Below are 15,223 nucleotides of genomic sequence, written 5' to 3'. Positions count from 1 at the left end.
AAAAAAAATCATCCTGAGTGAGGTAACCCAGACCAAGAAAGACTAACATGGTATGTACTCACTTATAAGTGGATATTAGCTATAAAATAAAGGATATCTATGCTACAATCCACAGACCCACAGAAGCTAGGTAATATGGGGGGTTTGGGGGTGGGGTGGAGTGCAAAGGGGGAGAGTACTGAGATAGACTATTGGAAAGGGGGGCATTTTGGGGTCAGGTAGAAACCTGGCATAAGGAAATCTCTCAGGATTCTACAAGGTTGACCCCAGCTAAGACTCTTAGTAATAGCCTGGATATGTAGCCTGGACTGGCTATCTCCTGTGACCCCAAAAGACTTCAAGGGGAGGGAGTGGGAAATCAACCCAGCCACATAACCTTTGACCTACAGTCTGTGCTGGGTTAAGGATGGCCTAGAGATTGAGGCATGGCCCACCAATGACTGGTCTAGCCTAAAACCCATGCCAAGAGACTAAGCCTACCCCTGACACTACCTGGAGCACCAGGACCCACAGTCTGGACCCAAAGATTTAGGATAGAACCAAACAAGACTGTAGGAAAAAATACGTCGATGTAAGAGTGCCTAACGATACTCTGTTGCATTCACAGATTTGTGCCTAACCCAATTGTCATCAGAGAGACTTCATCCAGCAATAGATGGAAACAAATGCAGATCCACAGCCAAATGTTAGGCAGATGAGAGGGATGATGGGGGAAGTTCTTCTGTGTATGTTTGTCTTATTGGTTGATAAATAAAGTACTGTTGGCCAATAGTTTAGCAAGTTAGGCAGGACTAAGAGTCGAGGAGGATTCTGGGAAATGTAGTAAAGAGAAGTCCTGTGATCCAGGCAGGAAGTGACATAGCAGGCAGACTCAGAATATAAGAAAGAACAAGCAGGAAATCACTCTCTTCCTCCTCCTCTCTTCTCTGTAGTCGCCATGTGATTGCAAGCAAGAGAGGGTGCCTACGGCTGGTGTCCTCAATGAGATAAGTTCTTATAAAATATATAGATTAATAGTTATGGTTGATAATTAAGAATTATCTAGCAGATAAGAAATCCTAGTCATTGGCCAGCAGCACAGAACCTAATATAAGTCTCTGTGTGTTATTTTGGGTGCCCACATAGTGACGAGGCTTGGGCAGCTGGCAGAAAATGTATCGTTACAGAGGGAGAAAAGATTGTAGGAGCCAAAGGGGTTAAGGATACCACATGAAAACCCACAGCATCAACTAACCGGACTCATAGGGGCTCACAGAGATTGAACTGAAAACCAGGGAGCCTGCATGGGACTGACCTAGGCTCTCTGCATATATGTTACAGTTGTATAGCCTGGTCTTCTTGTGGGACTCCTAAGCATGGGAGCAGAGGCTGTCTTCAGCTCTTTTACTGGGTCATCTTGCCTAGCCTTAATACAGGGGGAGGTGTTTAGTCTTACTGTAATTTGATATGCCATGTTTTGTTGACATCCATGGGATATCTGCCCTTTCCTATATAGAGGAGGAGTAGGTTAGGGCTGGAATGGGGTAGAAGGAGTATGGGACACTGGGAGGAGAGGAGAGAGGGAAAACTGCTGCTGCCAGGATGAAAAATTAATTTAAAAAGAAAATATTTTTCTTATCTTGATGCGTGTGTGTATGTTTGTTTCTGTGTGTGTCTGTTTCTATGATCTTATTTTTTATTTTTTATAAATTGTATTTAAATTAGAAATGATCTTATTTTACATATCAATCCCAGTCCCCTCTCCCTCCCTTTTTTCCATACCCCCCACTGCTCCCCATCCCATCCCCCACCCACTACCCAGGGAGGGTGAGGCATTCCATGAGGGATCATCAACAATCTGTCAAGTCATTTGGGGCAGGGCCTAGGCCCTCCCCTGTGTACCTAGGCTAAGAGAGTCTCCCTTCTTGGGAAATGGCCCCCTAAGTCACTTCTTGCACTAGGGATACATCCTGGTTCCACTATCAGAGGCTCCATAGACTTGCCCAGTGCTTCTAGCTGACACCCATGTTCAGGGGGCCTGGTTTGGTCCTATGTTGGTTCCCCAGCTGTGAGACTGGGGTCCATGAGTTCCCACTTTCTCAGGTCAGCTGTTTCTGTGGGTTTTCCCTGCATGGTCTTGACCCTTTTGTTGATCACCCCTCCCTCTCTGAAGCTGTATTCCAGGAGTTTGGCTCAGTGCTTAGCTGTGGATCTCTGCTTCTGCTTCTTCCATTAGCTGCTGGGTGAAGGTTCTACGATAGCATTTAAGGTAGTCATCAATCTCATTATAGGGGAAGGGCATTTAAGGTAGCCTCTCTACTCTTGCTTAGGTTCCTAGCTGGGGTCATCCTTGTGGATCTCTGTACAATTCCTTAGTGCCAGATTTATCTTTAAACCTACAGTGGCTCCCTCTATTAATGTGCTTCTTTTCTTGTTCTCCTCTACTCCTCTCCCTACTCAATCTTCCTGACCTTATGTTCTCTTTCCCTTCCTCTTTCTCCTACCTTCCTCCCTCTCCTCGCATGCTCCCAATTTGTTCAGGGTCTCTTGTCTTTTCTGCTTCACTGGAGGACCATGTATGTCTCTCTTAGGTCCTCCTTGTTTTCTTGCTTCTCTGGAACTAGAAGAAACCATCCAAAGTGAGGTAACCCAGTCACAGAAAGACAAACATGGAATGTACTCACACATATATGGATATAAGACATAGAGCAAAGGATTACCAGCCTCTACTCTTCTTTTAAATTCTACACAGTATATCACTATTGTGGCACACATATATCTTTCTAAAGACCTGAGCTACCTCCTACAAGTATGAACATCAAGGGGGCTAGCTCTCTACATCCAAATTCCTGACAGTAAAGGCTTAACTCCTTGCTCTGGCTTGCAAAATGATCCTATATTATAGAGATATGAGAAATTAGATATTTTTCCTCACTAGATAAAGCCAATCTGCTCTCATGGATGATCACTCCCCTACTATTAAAGGAAAAGGTGACCCATGTATGAAGGGCCACGTCCTCCTGTTTCAGGGCTAGTTTCTGTTTCTCTTGGAAACATGTCTGTGGAGGTTCTATTTGTTTAACTATACAAAACAATCTGATTTCTTTCCCTCTCTGTGGACTTTGGAATTCTTGTCTATTGTAAGCATGGCATTGTAGATTATTTGGTACGTGTTCAGTGCACAGGCATATGGTGTGAGTGCACTCATGTGTATGTGGAAGTCAGGACAGCGTCAGGTGCCACCACTCAGGAGCCATCCACCTTGGGGTCTGAGACAGATTGGCTCACTTCCCCAGAGCTGACCAAGTGGGCGATTGTTGCACACTACTTCTGAGGACATGGAAACAGATACACACACACACACACACACACACACACACACACACAGAGAGAGAGAGAGAGAGAGAGAGAGAGAGAGAGAGAGAGAGCTTATAATGATCAGTACTACTTCAAACTACCTAATTTATACAGCTATACAGCTCCAAGCTGGATCACTTTTCCATTTACCAGTTTCTGTAGTTCTCACAAATAGAAACTTTAGAATGTATACAAAGATATCCCAGATTAAAAGCAATCTAGACAAAAACTTTAAAATAATTTAAGGCTATGTAAAAAAAGATTACCAAAAGAGCAACATGGATCACAAGATTATCACTTGATAAACCAATAGTTGTGGAATATTTTAAGATGTGTTACATTTGTTTATATTGGAACATTTGTTTAATGATGCAAAGATGTGTTGCATTCTTTTATGTTGTATTTGTTTAACTCTGTGAGGCTGTGTTATTTTGCCTGTCTAAAACATCTGATTGATCTAATAATGAGCTGAATGGCCAATAGCAAGGCAGGAGAAGGGATAGGTGGGGCTGTCAGGCAGAGAGAATAAATACGAGAAGAAATCTGGGGAAAGGGAGATAGAGGAGCAAGAGACAGACGAGGAGGACACTGGGGGCTAGCCACATAGCCAGACACGGACTAATAAGTAAAGAAAGATATACAGAAATAGAAAAGGTAAAAGCCTGGAGGCAAAAGATAGACAGGATGATTTAAGAAAAGCTGGCTTGAAATAAGCCAAGCCAAGGCCAGGCATTCATAAGTCAGAATAAAACTCTGTGTGTATGTATTTGGGAGCTGGCCAGCAGACCCCCTCCAAATGAGTCAACGAGTAAAAAATAAAAAAACTAATGAACAAATAGTTCCTCAGCTAGGGGTGAGATTTTTGTTGTTGTTGGTTTATAAGGTGAGAATTCTTGTGATCAATGTTGTTCTTTTGGCCCTATATCCAATTCAAAATGGTTTATTTGCTCCCATAATATCACAGAGTTCACAGCTGGGTAAGTCTGTTGATGACGTTTTTCTCCAGCAGCCTGCATAGTACATCCTGGAACCATGAAAACTAGCCAGCCAGGAGGAAGTTAATTGGTCAGTTGTATCTCAATTTCTTTTTGTCTTGTGGTCAGAGTAGGTGTTGCTATAAGCAATGGGGTCTTACCATCAAATCCTAGTGGGCAACCAAAAGCAATAGCAGTAGACTGTATTACTTAGGGAGGGTCTTTGGGACACATAGGACAACAATTTGAGGGGGAGTAATCCATATCTGGTACTGGGCCTTTTCGTTGCCAACATATAGCTTTTGGGAAAAATACTGTCCCCTATGAGGGATAACTCCAGTTAAACTCTTTTCTGTGAATATGTAAACAAGAAGTCTATAAAATAGCAAACTTCTACATTGCTTTTTCAAACATCCCTACCATTCATGACAATTGTTAAGAATGTGCTTGTGGTATTTTTAGAAGAATCTCTTGAAAATAGGTTACTATGCTAATATCCTGACTTATATTTTACATTTACACGGAATTTGTCAGTGTATCATTTACCCATCTTTTCAATTATCTGTAAAGATCAAATCTTACTTGATTTATACCTACATGAAATGAAAATTAGCTTAACCTCCCAATGGAATTATACTGATAACCTCTTTGGAAAGATGGGCTCTATCAGAGGGATGCCAGTAAATAGTGATTACCATGGAGACTACAACGAGCATTCATGCCTATCACTGTTTTCTTCTCTGAGTATAACTAGGAAGCATATGTTTAGCTCCTGTGTAGACAGGCAGACCGGCATTCAACATGACATAAACAATAAGCATAGAGGTGGGAGGGAGATGACCACAGATAACCATCTCCAAAATGTGTAGTCACTATAGAATGTGCATGTGTGTATAAGTGTGTTGCTTTGTATGTGGATGTGTCTGCATATATGCTGTCTCACTGTGTTATGTATATGTTTGTGAATACTCACAGACATGCATGCACATACATTTTACTGAATCCTTAAACAATAAGAAAACATCCATAGACTTGAAGAGCCATACTTAGCATCAACTATAAAGATATACTAAGTAAGCTAATTGGACAATTAAGAACCCATAAAAGATACTAGCTAGGTTATTTAAGAAGAAAACAAATGTCTGAAAATTCAGGAAGGAGGAGTAAGTCAGAAAAGGGTCTGACTTTTTACATTGCCACAGTTGCTGCAAGTAATCTTGCCAGACAAATAATTAAGCACAAGGAGTTCCTATAGACTTGTCTCCTGTATCTGAGCCTATCAGGAGGCCTCCTTGAGATCTGTAAGACACAGTGCAAATCAAACACCCCCCTTCTGCAGAGACTACCAAATGCTGAAGACCTATAGATTTCTGGGACTCGAGGGGCCATATTTATTGTCCAGGCCTTGAACTGTCAGCATAACATGCCACAGATTGTCTTGGGAGACACCACATCACATAGCAACATCCTTGGCAGTCAGGTTTGGTGGCTTATGCCACAACCCCAGCATTTAGGAAGTTGAGGCAGGGGATTACCCTGAGTTCTAGGCCAGTCTAGCCTAAAGAGTAAAGCACTGTCTCAAAAATCAACTGCTCTCTGTTTTATTCCAGCCCAAGATACTTGTTGGTGACTTTTTACTCCATGAGTCTTGAGGTAGAGTTTCTTCACAGTAATGCCTACTTTGAACCTACACAAAAACTTAATTGTCACAATCCTTGAGCAGTGTCTGGCTTATCACATCTATGACTTCTAAATTCATGCATGTTTTCATGAGGATACTCTTTCTCCTTGTTTTGGATGGTATTTAGAATTTAGATTTAATTACTCGGCTACCACAGACCTGGCAATCCACTGTCAAGGGGCTGTCTTTGTATCATGCAGATAGAGTGTAGATTCCTGGAAATTCTCCCAACTCAGAATTATCTCAAGTCCTCCCATCTCTCCTAACACTAACTCTTCAGGAGACTGCCCCCATTGGAGAGGAATCTCAGGTTCTCAGGTGTGAATGCAACCAGTTTCCTGTCTTGCTTCTAAGAACCCTTGCCCTGACCCCACCTACCTTGCTTTGTCTGGGACTTCCAGTATTCTCGGATGAGTTAGTGCATTGGTTTTTAACCTCTCATCCTACGCTAGACATAAATACCTTTGTGTTCTCCGCTTGCCACCAGAACGCCCATTCATTCTTTAAACAACAAGCTGGCAATGCCTCCCCATTAGCTAAGCAATGGTCTCCACAGCTGAGACCTAGAATACAAGATCTGCTCACCATTCTGGATAGTTCTTCCTGTAAGTTCATTGTTCTGTCTCTAATCATGTAGCCCTACTATGTTGCCTGATATAAACAAAATTATAGTCGACTGGTTCTGCCACCTGTTGGTTGTTAATGGGCAGTTGCCATGTCAAGAAGTAGGAGTGGAAGACATGATTCTAAGTAAAGAGCACAAACTGCTCCCACAGGAGACCTGAGGAGTTCAATTGCCAGCACCCATAGCAGGCAATTCACATTGACTGTAACTCTGCTTCAGGAAAAGGATGTTCTGTGTTCCGTGGGTACCTGTACCCACATGCACACATCTACACAGACAGACATGAGCATTACACACAATTAAAAATGAAATAAATCTTAACGCAGTGAGTCTAACTCTCATGATTCTACTTTTCCCTTATTATTAAAACAATTTTTAATTTAATTTGGTGGGTGTTGGTGGCACACATGTCTTTAATCCCAGCACTCGGGAGGCAGAGACAGGTGGATCTCTGTGAGTTCGAGGCCAGCCTGGTCTACAGAGCAAGTTCCAGGACAGGCTCCAAAACAATACAGAGAAACCCTGTCTCGAAAAAACTTTTAAAAAGTTAAAAAAAATATGTATTTGGGATTTTTAGCTTTTGTTTTGGGTTCCAGTTCATTTGGGATTTTGGCTTTAATGATGTTTTTAAAAACATGCTTTATTGTTGGGTTGTGTACTGAGTTAGTTGTTTTTTTCTCAGTGTGACAGATATAACTTAATGGAGGAAGTGTTTATCCTGGTTCACAGTCTTAGGAGTACCGTCCATTGTGATGGGGAAGGCACGGTGGCTAGAATGGTCAGTTTGTGGTCCAAGTGTTTGCAGCCGCACCTTGCTTACAGCTAGATGATGTAGAAAGCCACAATTTTGGACTAGAAGTAAAAGCAGATCTCACCTTCAACGCCTATCTCCAGCAGGCCATGCCAGCCGGGGAGCCATGCCTCAGAGGTGCCATAACCCACCCAAACAGCGCCAACAGCTGAGACCAAATACACAAGCACAGGGGAGCCTGTTGGGAACAGCACAGGCCTCTGGAAACTGTAGCACACAGCCTCTCCGACAGCTTTTATAGTTATCTTTTCAAGTCAGAGCTCTCCTGGGAAGAGCCAGACTAGATGAGTTCACGGCTGGCCTTTTGATGTTCAGAAGTATGTTGTTAAGGTAACACCCCATTCTTTGTGGGTACATTTGCCTTCAGAAACTTTGTCCATGGAATGAAAATTAATCTGAATAGTTCTGATGTGTTCTAGTATCTGTGTCTGGTGCTCACAAGCCATTGCATGATGAGCATGGTAAGATTTTGTCTAACATGTATTTTCTAAACTTCCCAATTACTGATGCATTTGGTGACTAAGCAAAGGAACTTAGGAAAAGAAGCCTCTAGCAGCTTCTGTGGAGGGACGAAACATGATCAGAGTCAAGCAAGAAGTTTTTCATCAGATGTCTCCAGCAGAACATTTACCAGCCTAGCAGAAGAACTCTAATGTAATTATATCTTATCTTGGAAGAAATATTTACATTTTTATGCTTTTATGCCAGGACATTTTCTTTTCTGGGATCATTCTCTTTCTCTGCTCCTGTGCATCTAAACACACTCAGGAACAAAAAGGAGGTCTATCTAGCCATTTAGATGTTTTGTATATTCCCATCTCTCCATTTCTCAAGTATATGTGTAAGTTTGTTTTATTGCTGATTCTTTGCAGGCTATAATGTAAGTAAGTGCTGGAAGCCAAGATTAAGAACAACTAAATACCATCTCCTAATAGAAAACATGTGGTAATGTTTCTCAGTACTGAGGAAAGTTCATGCATGCTACTTCCATAGCTTCTCATCTTGCAGTTTTGTCTCTGATTTTCTCCTTTCTTCAAAAAATCTAAAGGTATTACTGTTTCTCTTTAAATTTCTTTCAATATGGAACTTATACTCAACATGTGTTACTAAGTTCTCAAGCATGTCCCATGCAATGGTCTTCAGTGACTTAGTAATAGCCACTCAATATTCTTGCTTCCAAATTTTAGGTGACATTTGTAGATGGGCTTCTTGGTTCCTGTGGGTCCTAATAACACATAATGATGAGAAATGATGAATACTGCTTATGGGTAAGAGTATTTATTTAATTTCCTGAGCCAGATTCCTTGGTCACAGCAGGAACAACTGAGATTTGTGTTGCTCTGAAAAGAAGAGACCAGAAGAACACAATGATCAGAGATCTCTGAAAATCTTCAACACACTTGACACATGAGAGAAGGTCTGCCTGCCACGCTTGGGAGGTTACTGGTTAGTCCAGCACATCTTAGCTCATCCAAACTAAATTTATGATTCAAGAATGAAGTTACAGGGTAGGAAATGAGAATCTAGCAAGTTCACAGGCAAAGAAACGTCTCTGTTGTGTCCTTATCATTATAAAACTTAGGTTTTATATCTTTGGGTTTCCAACACAGAGTGTCACTCATTCAGAGTTCTTCCTCAGTTCATCTATCTTTGTCTTATAAAACCGAGAACACTGGAGGTAATGCTGGGAGCACAGAAGCTTGGCAAGGCTTCTGTAACATCTTAAACTTTCATTACATTTCAATTATTTAGCTGTACTTTATAGGGCCAGATTTGATTCTAATTTTCACCCAGCATGTTGCCAAATCAGAAGATGTTTGCACCCAAATGGTTAGCTTGATAACATAAATCAGAAATACCTACTGTGAGCAGCCTTCTCAGGTGTCAGAAACAAGTGCTATTCCTTTTAATATTTGCCATCTTATTTGTGTGTTTTCCCAAAAGCATACAGTAATGTTGCCATATAATCAGAAATTCATATCTGGTCTTCATTTACATTTCCTGACGCAGAGGCCCTAAAAGCCCTGAAATTTTATGAGTGATAATGTGAAAGTCTTACCTTTGTTATGCATAATAAACCCCTTTCAATCATACTTGAGCATATGCTAGAGAGGTAAAGGCTCTTTGTATCTACAGAATGTGGAGCACTGGTTGCAGGAGATTCAACCTTGTCATGGGAAGATTAGAACTTGAACCCCACACCCGCCTGTAAGAATGGAAATTAACCTAATCATAATGGCCAATGATTTATCAGTCATGCCAATGCATAAAAGTCAGACCTCATAGGAGTTCTCAATAATGGAGTTCAGGGAGCTTTCTGGTTGATGAACTCAGCTGGGTGCTGGAAGGTGGAGCCTCTGTAGAGATTATGGATGTCCTCATCCATTGGTTTCTTGTTGTATGCATCTTCCTTTTGGTTGCTCCTGAATAGCAGCCTTTGTAACAAGCCAGTTCATTTAATGGTCAAATAAAGTGATTTCCTCTGAACTGTTCTAGCAAATTCTTAGACACAAAGGAAAGGTGTGTGGACCCAATTATAGCCAATCAGAACAGTAGGTAGCCTGGGCTTGTGCTTGGCTTATGGAATAGGGCAATCTGTAGTACTTAGCTTCCTGACTTGGAGAATTTGATGTACCAGTTAGATCATTAGGTTATGGGGTTGTGTTAGAATTGAACTAAATTATTTGATCCCAAGTTAGAGCCTGAAAGTTAGTGAAGTTGTAAATACACACACATGCGTGCACACACACACACACCCCTTGCTGTTTGAATATCATGTATAAAAATGGCTAGTATGAGTAGCACAAGTCACACTTACTGCATTTGACAGTCTCTTGTTGGAAATTTGATTTCACCCTATGAGCTTGTGTTTACAAGGCCAGCATATGACATGAAATCACACACCTTCAAAGTTTTCACACATAAAAAGGACAAAACTGCTATGTCCTGTGATCCACACAGTTCATTTCCCAAAGGTACAAGAAGTTTAGAGCATGTGATGACAATCCTATTTCATTTAAATATGACTGTTCTGCAAATTAAAACTTTAAAGAGTTAATAAAAATTTTAACATGATAAATACTTGAAAGGACAAAATAATTCAGAGAAATATTTAAAGACATATAGTAGCAAATAACTACTCAGTATATTGATTTTTTTCACTAAATGTGAGGATCTAGCAAACCTGTAATTTCCTGTTTTTAAGTAGGATCTTTGTTAAAACTGCCCATATGCTCCTGATTATCTTCTTGAACAGTCTTGTAGATGTTGTCATGTAGCAGCTGTTTCTGTCTAGAAGGAGAAACTTCTAAAAACCCCAGAAACCCAAGAAAATATAACTTCTTAGGCTAATAGGGCCATCTGTTTAAGCAAGCACATCTGCTCATCCACCCACCCACCCATGCACCTACCCTTTCATGTACATGTCCATCCATCCATCCATCCATCCATCCATCCACCCATCATCCATGAAGGAAGAATAGGAAAGACACTTATCCTAACACATGTTCTGGATCTTTTGTCAGTTTGAACACTATGAGGATATAGAGCTATTTCCCACCAGAACCTACTCCTCAGGCCCAGACTCAAAGTTGTCTTCTTGTTGAACCAATTGGCATGTTGCTTCAATCCACATGCCACACTGAAACCCACTCACTGCCTGTCAAGGAGGGTAAAGGTTTACTTCTCAGATACCACAGAGCTCAGAAATCCCTCAAAGATTTAATGAGCAAGACATTATAGTTGGGCCTTGGTATTTCATTTCCATCATCTCTAAGTCATGTGAGAAAAACAAGCCTCTATTTGTAAATGGCCAGTGTTCTTCCAGATACAGTAGTTGTTAACAAACACAGAAAACAGGTGGGAAAATGTGTGCACTTCTAGTGAGTGAATGGGTGAGTTCTGAGACAGATCCTCATTTTCTACAGGTCCAGTTGCACAAAATAGTTCAGGGAGGTCCTAGTAGGAACCTCACCAGCTAGTAGTTGTTGGGAGAAGGCCTTCATAATGTAGTTGATAGACTCAGTCTATGACCTCCTGAGAAAAAAGAGCCTGGAATGTCTGGAAGTTAAAAGCACACTTGTAGGAAGACACCGTAACGACTAACAACGCCTCCTAAGGGCTCCTTGACAGGCAAGGTCAAGGTGAGGTCAGGATGACTCAGGAGGGACTCTTAAGGGACCTCAGGCACTTGGGAGCCTTTCTTCTTCTGCTGCTTCCCTTTCTACCTAGCCTTGCTGCTCTGGCTTGCATTTGGCTGGTATTTATCTGAATAAAGGTATCTTGAATCTACAAGCTTTTTCCATCACACACTATTTGAGTTTCACAGGTGAATGAACCCAGGCACCTTCACCTGCCAATCCCTAAACATCCCTTCAGAATTCCCCCCAACCCAAGTAGAATGATGAAGCCTCCTCTGAAAAGGGGTTGTGGGGAAAATGGGATGTGCTGCTCATCAGAACAGTTTGTGACTACATTTTCCAATCAGTGATTTCCCTGACAGTTTCTAAATTGCTTCAGATTCTCCTCTTTCATTTATTTCTAGCAGTTGGATGTTTACTGATGAAATACTTTTTGCCTACAATTTGTCTTAAGTGCCCTACAGCTAAAAAGAACACAGGCTTTGTAGTTTTCCAATCACTGCCTTGGTAATCTGGGGCAAGTCATTAAAACACCTGCTTGGAAGACCATCACCAATGAAAGGGGAGTATCAGCTCAGACTATCTTCCAGAGTTGTTGGGCCTACAGTGCACAATGAATTTATAAGATATGACAACATAATGTGTGAACTGAGATGAATGCTTCTTTGTAGATAGTCTTATAAAAGATATTAAATGTACAGTGTACCAAAATTCAACTTTCAGAAATTTACATTTCTGTTAGTGGTGTATTTGCTAAAATGTTAAAAACGGTGCCTACTATGTACCAGATGTGATAGAGGCTTCTGGAAGCTAAAATTATGCATTTTTTCATCTAAATGAAAATTTGGTTTCCCCCCCCCCTCTCTCTCTCTCTCTCTCTCTGTGTGTGTGTGTGTGTGTGTGTGTAAGTGTTCCTGTGGGTGTACATGTGTATTTGTCGGCTAGAGGACAACCTTAAGTGTCATTCCTCAGTCGCTGTCCATCTTGTCTTTTGAGACAAGGTCTCTAACAGGCTTGGGACACGACCATCAGACAGGGCATGGACAGAAACCCCAGGTTTCCTGTCTCTATCTTCTCACCACTGGGATTATAAGACTTTATTTTATAAGAATATAAGATGTGCCAGGCGTTGGTGGCACATGCCTTTAAACCCAGCACTTGGGAGGCAGAGTCAGGCCGATCTCCATGAGTTCGAGACTAGCCTGGTCTATAAGAGCTAGTTCCAGGACAGCCTCCAAAGCCAAGGAGAAACCCTGTCTCGAAAAACAATATATATATATATATATATATATATATATATATATATATATTATGCCACCATAGTTTGCTTTTTTGTGGGGGTCAGATCAAACACAGGTCACTCTGCTTACCAAATTCACCATCACCTAAACCCAAGAGAACTATTTTAGAAATGCACCAATGGGCTCCACCAGAAAATCATTTCATCTAGAGAGCGGGAAAAGACAGACTATGGAGGTCAGAAAACTGAGCAACTATTTCCAAAATGTAGGTACAGGGGAGCTGAGGAACAGATTTCAACTAACCCTGTGGTGGAGGCAGCAGCGATGGGGCCACAGCTGCTGTGCTTAATGGAGCTGTGTTTGCACTCCAAAAATCAACACCTGAGGCCATATGCAAATTATTCTGCAAGAGGTTACTGTAGGGAATTTAAACTTGTGTAGATCATTTACCAAATAATTTTTCCATCACTTTATCCACAGGGATGATTTGGTTTCTTGCAAATTAAGTAATATTGTTTGAAATGTTATGTGAATAGCTTGGATAATCACTCTCAGTTGCTATAGTTAAAATAGTAAATGTCCCCAAAGGCTTGGCTCTAGGGTGGCAATATTGGAAGGTTAAGAACCTTTGGGAGGAGGGGTCTTCTGAGAAGTCTTTATGTTATTGGGCTACTGAGTGACACAAAGGGGACTTGGGGACTTGAGTTCATTCATGCACCTCTTTTGCTTTCTGGTCACAAGGTGAGCAGTTTGCTCTACCACATACTTCCTTTGCCATTGACATCAGCCCCATGACAGGACATCTAGAAGTGATGGGTGGTCCCCATAATGAACTGAGACCTTCAAATCTATGAGACAAAGATAAACTTGTCCTCCTTGTACATTACTTGTCTTGGGTATTTTATTATAGTGGAACAAACTGCTGCGGGGAATCAAGTTAGTTGTGCATTTATGAGATATTCTAGATATGAAATCTGAAAACATGAATTTTGGAAAAGTCACAGTAACAAAAGCCATCCTAACATTTCTTAATGTGATGGCATCTGAAAAACTGTTATGAGTGGTTTCCTTTTAACTAGTTTATGATATATACACAAAGGTGACAAGCTAGCTGTGTGAATAGACAGTGTAGATTCAAGTGATATCCGTGACTGATGTTTACACATCTGATGAGCTTCTGGAAAGGCAGCCACAGTGACCTATGTAGGACTTCTGAGATACTAGGGAAGAAATCTTCATGGATCAGCACTACCTAAAACCAATATAACATTGCTAATTGCCAATCATGTACCTAGCACTTTCTGTGTCAAATCACAGCAATTTCATAAAGTGAACACAACCAGAATGGCCACTGTTCATTTGTGGAAACTGAAATTTGCAAAGGCTAAACAAGCTGCCTTGTATTAACTTCCCCGTCTCAGGTCTTGCACATGCTTGTCACAGTCTCTGTGAGCTCACATGTGCATTGGTTTCCTTGGTGTTTTCTATGTCTGTTTAGTTACTTAGCAGGATGGAGTGGAGTAAACAATGACCAAAGCTGGGAAGATCCATATATGTGTGAGAGGCTATAGTAAATGCTGGATTCACGCCAGTGTGAATGAATGAACGCACGTCTTATGTTTTCATAAGAGAGATGGTCTGCTGGACTAGCCAACACCATCAACTTGGCTGGCTCCGTTCCTTCTCTCTAGTCTGAGTAGACTCTTGGCTGAATGGGCAGAGATCCTCATTCATCTATCACCCTCCTAGTTCCAGCTCCAGTGTGTCCTCCAGGAGCTTTCCAAAGCAGCTTCGATCTCTCACATTTCTAGGCAGAATTCCACCCTGTCCTCCTTGCATTTATGAATGCTTACTGCCAAGTATTTCATAGCCACATAAACCAATGGGTTATAATCCTTTAAAAAGCTGATAGAAAATCTATCATCAGTTGGCCTATTTCTTTTCTAATTCAATTAACTTTCTAAAAAACATTTTAGAGAGATATCTGAAATCTTAGCCTCGAGTTCTGCAGAGTGACAGATAACAAAGATTTATTGTATTGATTTATCTGGTACTGTGTGAAATGGCCCTGAATCCTCAATGCCAAGGAAATAATACAGGAAATTTCTATCCTGTTTTTTCCTTTGACATTTATCTGGCTCTACGGGGCTCTTCTTCCATCTTTTGTGTCCATTTCCATCTATCTACTTACCACCAAATTTGAATTTAAGCATTTCCCCTTCACCACCTCTCTCATCTTTCTTCAAAACCAGGTGGCAGACACAGTGAGTGCTTGTGTCTTATGGTACCAAAGCATTGGTATGTATCTAATTCTGACCATTCATTCTCAAACACCCAAGAACATGTGGTGGAGGTCAGATGTCAGTCAAAACCTGGGAGTCATGAAGAATGCTTTTCTTCAGTGTTGATTTTACTT

The sequence above is a fragment of the Cricetulus griseus genome, chromosome 5 (assembly GCF_003668045.3).
Source record: "Cricetulus griseus strain 17A/GY chromosome 5, alternate assembly CriGri-PICRH-1.0, whole genome shotgun sequence".
In the NCBI taxonomy this organism is placed as follows: domain Eukaryota; kingdom Metazoa; phylum Chordata; class Mammalia; order Rodentia; family Cricetidae; genus Cricetulus; species Cricetulus griseus.
The sequence above is the reverse complement of the archived record's forward strand: the minus strand, read 5'-3'. Positions refer to the sequence as shown.